General features: G+C 52.0%; 1 protein-coding gene across 1 annotated transcript in view; it reads right to left on the bottom strand.

Moving 5' to 3' along the window:
* GRIK4 (glutamate ionotropic receptor kainate type subunit 4) overlaps nt 1-7,420 on the bottom strand; it is a 493,806-nt gene extending 486,386 nt beyond the window's left edge. The window contains exon 1 of the mRNA XM_053929106.1: nt 7,264-7,420. The gene's annotated coding sequence lies outside the window, so the exon portion shown is untranslated. The remainder of the gene's footprint in view (nt 1-7,263) is intronic.
* Nucleotides 7,421-9,204: the final 1,784 nt, after the last annotated feature.

Here is a 9,204-nt window from a genome sequence, read left to right on the forward strand (position 1 = left end):
TCTGATAACCTGGGCAGTCGTGCCAGCCACCTGGGCTCCAAGGCCCTAGGGGGGATGGTGATGGGACTGATCCTGGTTTGTCTGGGTAGGGTGAGACTGCTGTAACCTCACCTAAGCTCCACCAACGTTCAATCTTTTTTGGCTCATGGGGGGGTTTCATCAATGCCTCATTTCACCGCCCTTTCCCCCAGATGGCCTCCACATTGGAAAAGGTTTGCAAAGGATTCAGGGACCACCACAGTAGCTCTGTTACGAGTGGTCTTTAATCAATTCCCCAATATTGCCAGTGACCTCTCACTTAGAGGTCAAAGAAATCAGGCCAAGAAAAGGGAAGCAACAGAGTGTATCAAGGGTCCACTGTCCCTTCCTTGCCTATGAGATGAGGAATTGAAGTAGTGAGATAGCCAGTGGGGAAGTCAAGGAAATTAGGAGAGGATCAGTACACATTTCACATGCATGCGCCTGTGTGCACACATGTTACAGGCACATGCACACGCAGAAATTTTTACCAACAGTATTTTAAAACAGACCATCTGGGTATGGATTCCAACTCTGCTTCTTACTAGTATGAAACTTCAGGGTAATTAATTATCTCTGAATCTCAGCTTCTAAATCTGAAAATGGCTTTGATAATAGTACCTCAGTGTTACTGAGGATGACCAAAGATGAGGTACCAGCTGAGATTTGCAGAGGTGGGTATAATGCTCACCAAGCTCCTCACCCAAAGCCACGGTCACCGAAGAGCTGAGATTGGAATCCTGAACAATCTGATCCAGGAGCAGCCAACAACTGCACAACGCAGCCTCTAGGGAAGGATGGGGCGCCCCACTCAGGCCACTCGCAAAGGTAGAAACAAATAGCTGCCCCCAAATGTGACAGCAGCACTTTATTCCTTGAATTCAATCTCTCTACTGGGAACTCTTGCTGGGCTGGAGAGCAAAAACCACTCCAGCTGCCCCAGCACCCGCAGATGTGTCTCCATCCTCCACAGCTTCTTAAACTTTTCTGTTTTATTAAGTGGGCCTTGTAGCCAGTCTCTCATCCATCTTAACCTCCTCTGGGCTATTGATTTCTCATTATATCACATCCTCCTCTTTAAATCTGACCCTTAAACTCCAATTCTAAACATGTGTTTACTCCACAGCCACTGTGCAAGACCACCACTATGATACCCTGTCCCTTCACTGAACTGGGGACTCTTAAAGGTACAGTTTGTTGTTTGCCCATGTTGAGAGGAAACTGAGACAGCAATAAGTAGCCTAGGTTTCCTGTTTCCCAGCCAGCTCATTTCCACTGGTCCACAACATATCCCTCCCCACCCAAAGGAGCACCCAAGGCTCTCTGCATAACCCCGCTTCCTTTTCAGCCTCTCTGTGACCAAAACACCCCACAGCACCCCCAAGAGCAACAACCACCAGCATCTGATTTTCTCTGCTTCCTCTGAGCAAATTCTCCCTGAGAAAAGCCTGAAAAGAAGAAAGGGCCATGAGGGCTAACTTCCAGGTGAGGGGCAGGGCTGATTTCCTGGTGAGGAGCAAGGGCTCACAGGGGTCAGAGACCCGCCCAAGACCTCCCACAGTGAATGGCAGGCCAGCCTCAAACACAGGATTAAGTGACAAAGTGAGACCAACTGATCAGCTTCTGAACTCATTCGCTGACCCCCACCCCAGAACCCCTGAAGAACAATTGGATACACAAGCTGGCACCTAGTGGGTAGACATAAAGGAGGGAAGAGACTGGTGTGGCTCAGTGGATTGAGTGCTGGTCTGCAAATCAAAGGGTCACCAGTTGGATTCCCAGTCAGGGCACATACCTGGGTTGCAGGCCAGGTCCCCATTAGGGGGCGCATGAGAGGCAACCACACATTGATGTTTCTCTCCCTCTCTTTCTCCCTCCCTTCCCCTTTCTCCCTCCCTCCCCTCTAAAAATAAATAAATAAAATCTTTAAGCAAGAGTCATAGCAATCAAAAAAGTAACTGAAACACCCTGGGACACCCCAATCCTGGAGGCTGAAGTCCCAAACAGCCTTCCTCTCCTCTCCTCACATCCACGTTCTATGAGTTTATGTCAGTTACAAACCTTTGTAAAACATGAGTCGAGGCCACTTAAAATAAGACAAATATTTATTTAACACCTACTTTGTGCAAGGGGCTTGGGATATGACTGACTGTAAGCAAAGCAAAGCAGATGAGGAGTCCTGACCCTGCTGGAAGTAAGCTCCATTCTAGGTCCCCTGGAGGTAACAGACACATATAAGTACTTTCAAGAGCAGTGAGTGCTGGGCACAGGGATTACAGTGCAATGAGGGGAGGGCAGAGAGGGCCCACAATGGTTGTAGAGGTAAAATCCAGTCATCAGAAATGCTTAGAACCAGCCCCCTTGGCATCACCTGGCCTGAGGTGCATGCTGTCCAGGAACTCCACCGGCCACTGTGCCCCGTCCCAAAATGCTCCAGTAGCCTCCCTCATAGCATATCTGGCGAGAGACTTATCATCATTCCCTCAGAAATGCTTCTCCTTCTGGCTTCTCTATTTCTGAAAGTGGCATCACATTCTCTCTAGTTTCCAGAGCTAGAAATCTCAAAGTTCTCTCTGACACTTCCCGCTTCCTCATCTGCTATTCCCAATCTGTCAGGGTGTTCTGCTCTTCTTTGGAAATGTTTCTCAGTGCAGTACCCTTCTGCTTTTACCCCCTACCCCAGGCCCTCAACTCCTCTCTTGGCACTTCATACCTCTGCCTAAGGATCCTCAATGTCTCCCCAAACCAGATGTGTCACCTTGAACCTCTTCTCTGGCTTTCAAGGTCCTTCTGAATTGACTTATTTCTGCTGCCCACCAGAAGACTGGACCCTTTCTTTCCTTGCCTCACCCAGTCCTCAGACATCCCATACCCCCGCTCTGCCTGTGCAGCACCTCCTCACCCATGAAGTCCTTCCTCCTGTCACTGAGTTCCAGCCCCACCTTTTCGAGGGACCACTGCACACCCACACATGCCTCATGTTCTAATTCTGTGGTGTGTCCTGTGCTCTCCACTCAAATCCTAGAGCTGCAGAAGGAAAAGCCCTGTCCCACAAAGGTGCTTTTAACTAAGCAATCCCCACTGGGCTGTAAGTAAATGACACATTTACATTTATTGGATTCTGTAGTTTAAAAAAACCTGTGAAGAGTGTTTTTATAAAGAGCCTCTCCTTCCCTTTTTCGGGCCCAAGAATAGGGGAAGAAACTTGGGTTCTGGAGTGCTCCCTGGTCTGTGAAGTAGCACAGGGTGTCATACTGCAGGGCCCCCTGTGGACCCTCTTTCCTCATTTGTAAAAAAGGGAGATACTCACATCTAACTCATAAGAAAGCTGAGATGATTAAATGAAATAAGCAGAGTGCTCAGACAATGCAATATTAAATTGATTCCCTTCTTCCTTCTCATAATTTACCTTGGCTGGCACTGTGGTATAAGTTTTCTTTTACACTGGATTTGCATGTAAGGCATCCTCTAATTTATGTAACCAAATGTTATAATCAATTAACAACTATTCCTTATGTTTTCACTATGAGCAGGGGCCAGTTTATGGGACGTGGAAGGACAGCACTTGCTCAGTTAGGAGTCCAGGATGTGAAAAGGCACCAGGAAACAGCTTTGCTCCTCAAGGGATTTGCCTTCTGGGTGAGGACACAAACAGGGGTAGACAATCATCAATAGCAGGCAGAAGCAGGAAGCTAAAACAGTGCCACAAAGAGGCAGTGTGGGAGGAGTGGCCCAGGGGTGCTAAGCGGGTACCTGCTGGGTGCCCTTCGCACTGACACATCACATTCCCATCCATTCACATTCTTGCTGAAACAACCCTTTCAGGCAGGTGAGATTAGCCCCATTTTACAGGTGAGGCAAGTGAGTTTAAGCAATTTGACCCAAGTCACTCAGGGAGCGACATATGGATAGAAACCTAGGTTTTCCCAACACTTATCAAATACTTCCTGCTGGGACCTAAGGATGGACAGGGGTAGGGGTAAGGGTGTTCCCAGAGGGAGAAAAGAAGAGAGTCTTGGAGAGGGTGTAAAGTGGTGGTGTGAAGGTGAGCAGAGGGTCTGATCCAGAGGCATAAAGCTGTAGCCAGCCTGTGAATGGCTTTAACCTCCAAGCTGCTAAATGGAAATTTTATCCAGTATCCCAGGGGGTTGCTAAGGGACCTTGAGATTGGGTCACATGTCACAAGCACCTTCCTTTGTAGGAAGGCAGATGTGGCCTCAGGCTGCCCAGGGAAGAGACTGTAATACCACAACCCAGGGGTGGACCACTAAAGTCCTTACTGGCATTGGGAAAGCTATTCTTCTCAAAAGAGCTGAGAGGGCTGAAGTGATAAGATAGGAAAGTGGAGAGGGGGAGGCAAGGAAAGAAGATGCCAGGGGCCCTAGGGGCCAGGCCTCATGCCTTGAAGAACCTGGAACTCTTTTGCAGGAGTCAAGAGAAATAGTTGGCCTGGAGCTGAGGTGGCAGGAGATCCTGGGTGCTGGGGCATCCAGTCTCAGGGCTGAGAGAATGCCGAGTCAAGAATTAGCTAGACCCCAGGCCCTGGGAGGCCAACCCTTCAGCCCCATACGGAGAAGAAAGTGCTTAGCTGACACTGGAAAGCAGGGAAAGGAGCTGAAGCATAGGATGGGGAGAGGAAAGGCAGAACAGCTTTAAAAGCAACAAGTAGCAGCAAAAAGAGCACTGGGCTGGGAATCCAGAGGCTCGGGTGTGGCTGCAGAGACTTGGACAAGTCCGTTTCTTGGGAATCAGTAACACCTCCTTACTGGGTGGTAGTACCACTCAAATACTGATAAGGGCCTAGTAGAGATCAAATAAAGTAATTTTTCTAAAAAGCATTTGGAAAACTGGAACTGAATACACACATAAGGGATTACTACTATGCCCTTAGGGCATAGCGGGATTAGAAATAATAGGTGCTTTGTTTCCACACATGTTCACCACCACTACCCATCCTACCAGCCACACAACAGGGCTTCCTCCATTTGTTCCTCACTACTCCTCTTGTCTTCTTAGCAGTTTCCCCCACACCCAAGACAGGTCATCCTGTCTTCCTCCTTCCTTTGTGGTGGGGCTGAGACCAACATCAGGGGCAGTGGAGGCCTGCTCTCCAGGAGCCCCTGCCTCCCAGAAGCTGGGACCTTCTCCCTGGAGTCTCTACTTCTTTGCCATTGCGTACAAGTTCCCTCACCATCCTCAGGGAAAAACAAACTGGAAAGTAGACCAAAACATTGGCCCAGCCTCTGGGAAGAGTGCTGGGGAAAAGGTCATTCAATGATCAAGATGCCTTTGGAGGAGTGAATGGGGAAAACACAAAAAATAACCAGAATCTCCTCTCAATCCCCCTCCACCAGCCACTGCCTCTTCCCCACCACGCACTCCCCAGAGCTCTGGGGCCAGCTTTGCCTCTGGTCTCAGGTAGCAGGTGCAGAGGAAGACTGGGGGACAGAGCTGGTGAGGCAGGCAGAAACTGGTGAACAAGCCTGAGCCACAGCCCCCATAGAAGGCTCACTTCACAAGAAATGAACAAAATATGGAGAATTAAACAAACCCAGACACTGCATGCTCATTAGATTGACTCTCCAAAGGGTCACAACCTTGACGAACACATCCAGCCAGTGAGGAAAATAATAAACCTGATTAACAATGAGACATGAGCTGCAGCTTCGGCAAATACAACCAGCCTCATGATTCCCAGTGACATTCCAGGGGATTCCTTCTGGGGGGAACCGGACACAGTTGACCTCTCCAGGCCCCTTACCTCCATCCCATGGGCATAGACACTAGGGAAGTAAAGTGGAACCAGACTTCTCTCTCAGATGACCACTGCCAACCCAGCCAGGCTCTCTCCCAAACAGATGGCAGTGGTTTGCAGGTGCTCCTGGAAGTGCCACAGTTGCCCTGGTGACACAGGGAGCTTAAGGGAAGGTAGTTCTCTTTGTTCCTGACAGGGCTCAGTGCTCTTGGCCAGTCCTGAGATGCCCATCATTTGGCAAAGGGTTAGCCCAGAGCTCTCCCTCTCTTCTCAAACAACCCAGGCCTTTGGGAGACATGCCCAGAAGAGCCACTGGAGGGGGGCAGGGAGATGGCACCACGTGGCATCACCAGACAACAGCACCAGGGAAAGATGGCAACATAGAGATGCCAAGAGCTGGGCAGCCAGAGGTCCAAAGGGGTTGAAGTTCTGCGCATTCCCCCCCCCACACGGCTAGGCAGGCCAGTGGGCCCTGCACTTCCTGCCCCACCCCAAAGGCCCTGGGGCAACCCTCCGGGGGATCCAACTCCTCCCTTCTCACTTCCTTCAGCTCCAGGGAGCCAGGAAAAGACACAGGTGCTTTCAGGGCCTTGAAACCCCTGTGCCAGGTGTAGCAAGTTGGCCCTCCATCCTCCCAGGTCTAAGCAGCTCATTGCTCTGCCAATCCTCACAGAAGAACATGTCCATCAGCACCCCTGTCCCTCTCCTCCCCAGCCTCTTCCCCTACGGCTTGCCCACAGGAAGGTCTCTAGAGTTTCTTCCTCGCTTCCCACTCAGATGAACTAGGGTGGGATGGATGGGAGATCCATCAGTCCAGGGAAAAAGAGTCATTTCTGATAGGGCTCTGGGTCCCCCCAAGAGAATAGTGTGTAGGCTGGTGATGGCGGGGGGTGGCCAGAGTCCAGTGCAGGGACAAGGGGCAGTCGTGGTAGATGTCAGTGAGAAAAGGGAAAGGGGGCTGGCTTCCTGGAACCCAGGGCTGAGCTGCATAGGAGGCCGTAGCCCCAGAAGCAGGAGACCAGAGATTAGAGAAGCAGAGGGTGACGGAAGAGGTGTGGGGGAGACGCGCGGGTGTGAGAAGGGGCCGTCATCCCTGCAGAGGGCAGAAGCAGGCTGGGAGTTGCACAGGGGAAGCGGGAGGCCCAGAGAGGGAACATCTGGAACCCAGGGAAAGGATGCGGAGGGGCAGATGGTGATGGGGCTGGAGAAACTACGGGAGCAGGGCCACAGAGATGAGCCCAATGGGGAAAGTCAGGGATCCGAGAGCAGGGACAGGCTGGCAGGAGGCGGGAGAGCGGAGGAAGGACGCAAGAGGGACAGGGGCAGGGTGCAGAGTAGTGGTCCCAGGGGGTAGGGAGCGATAAAGACTTCAAAGTAGGGGATACGGGAGCGGGAGGGAGCACAAGCAGGAAGCCCAACGCGGATGGTAAGCCAGGGCGGGAGGTACCCCGCGGTGCGGCCGGGGGCGCCGCGGCCGGCCCTGCCCTTACCTGGGCGTCTCCGCACTTCAGGCTGGTCTGGGGCCGGACTGCCCAGTCGGCGGCCAGGTGCTGTTTGCTTTTTCTTCTTCCGCAGCAGCTGCGGCGGCTCCGGCCCCATACGCCGGCAGCTGAAGGTAGAGTCTGTGTCCGGCCGCGAGAGCCTGAAGCCGGCAGCGCAGCAGGAGCGCAGCCCAGGCGCGGGGCGCCGCCCTGTGGTCAGCGTGGGAACTGCGGCGGCCCGTGCAAGCTGGCCAATGGGGGAGGGGTGATCCTTTCCAGTCTGGGCCGCTCGCCCACAGGCAGTCACCGCCCACTCAGTGCCATGCCCTAGAGCAAGAGGACTGGGGCAGTGGCGGATCCCAGCGGCTGAGGGCGAACTTGCTGCTGTCCAGGGAGGCTGAACGGAGCGACAGGCGCCGGGCTGGGGACGAGGCGCAGAGCAGGGCCGCGAGGGCCACACGCAAACGGGGTGCCGAGGGACGAGGTGCGAGCGCTGCGGTGTAACGACCTCAGAAGGACCTGGGCGTAACCCGCACCTGGCACCGCCCTGTGAAGAGGGGCAGGCAGCCCCCGCGCCAGTGTCCGGAAGAGTAGTAGCCCAGCTACCTTCGGCATGTAAAGGGCGCCTCCTGGTGGGGTTTTGGGGAACGGCGCCGAGGCCGAGCGTGCCGTTAGACTGGTGGAGAAGATGGAGACCCAGGAGGATTCATGGGGTGAAAAAAAGACGAAATTGTTCCAGGAGGCTAAAGGAAAGCGTCTTGCATTTAGTTGTTCCAAAGCACTATTTTATGAATACAATAATCTTGGGAGGAGCTATAATCCTCATGTTAAGGATGAGGATCCTAAGTCTAGGAGAGGTAAAGCTACCAGCCCTGGAGCTGAGGCCTCCCAAGTGAACAAGGTAGTGAGCCACAGGACCAGGAGGGCAACCAAGCTTTCTGACACGTCGTCGATGACTCCACAGCTGCCCTCAGGAGGAGGCTGGGTGGATGTGGGATCCTAATGAAGGAGGCCCAAGGACATCTGACCTCCTCAAATGTTAGTTCCTCTTTTCCAAACCACAGGGTCTCTGCCTTAGACAAGGGAACTGATCACAGAGCCCTTCCATCTTCAAGGACCTACACCCCCATACCCAACTGTCAGTGCACCCACAACCTAATTAGATTCTCTGTGAAGGGCTTGTTCCCAGACGTACCCAGTTGGGTCTTGGCATAAAAAGGTGATAGCTGGACTTAGATTGTTCATTGACAGTCCATTCCCTGGGGAAGGCTAGCCTGCCTCTGTGACCCAGGCTGCAGAGGGGAACGTGGGTGACAAGATTTCTGTCTTCCTTTCCCCACCTCCACACATGGGACTTGATGAATGTTTCTTACGGAAAACATAATTTACTATCTACTGTGTTTCCAGACTACAGCACTTACACAAGTGTGGTTTCCAATAACCTTCACATTAACCTTGCAAGGCATATGTTAAGGTGACACAACTCCATTTACAAATGAGGAAACCTGATACAGTTTAAAGATCACCTGCAAGCCAGCCATGCCCTGGGGTGAATAAACTATATAGAACTAATTTCTAGTTCTAGCTCTAAACACACACTCTAGGCCTCATTTACAAAATGAGCACATGACGCCCTGTGCCAAGCAGAAAGTACCCTGGAGGAGTGAGGGACAACCCTGTGTCCTGCTTCATTCTCCTCAGCTTCAGTTTCCATAGCTCTAGAGTTGAGGGAAGCAGAGTGGACAATCTCTCAAGTTACTTCAAACTCTGAAATGCCAAGCGTGGATCCGGGCCATTTTTACTAGAAGGATGCAAGATCAGCAAGACCATAGAGGCTTAAGTGTTTGGGAAGAAAAATTCTAAGGGAAATGCTTCATCTTGTTCTTTTGCCTGGTACACTCATCCGCTTAGCTAGGGAGATGGGAAGGAGCTTCTGACAAGGTCAGAGAG

This window comes from Desmodus rotundus, chromosome 7 (assembly GCF_022682495.2).
Source record: "Desmodus rotundus isolate HL8 chromosome 7, HLdesRot8A.1, whole genome shotgun sequence".
Taxonomy (NCBI): Eukaryota; Metazoa; Chordata; class Mammalia; order Chiroptera; family Phyllostomidae; genus Desmodus; species Desmodus rotundus.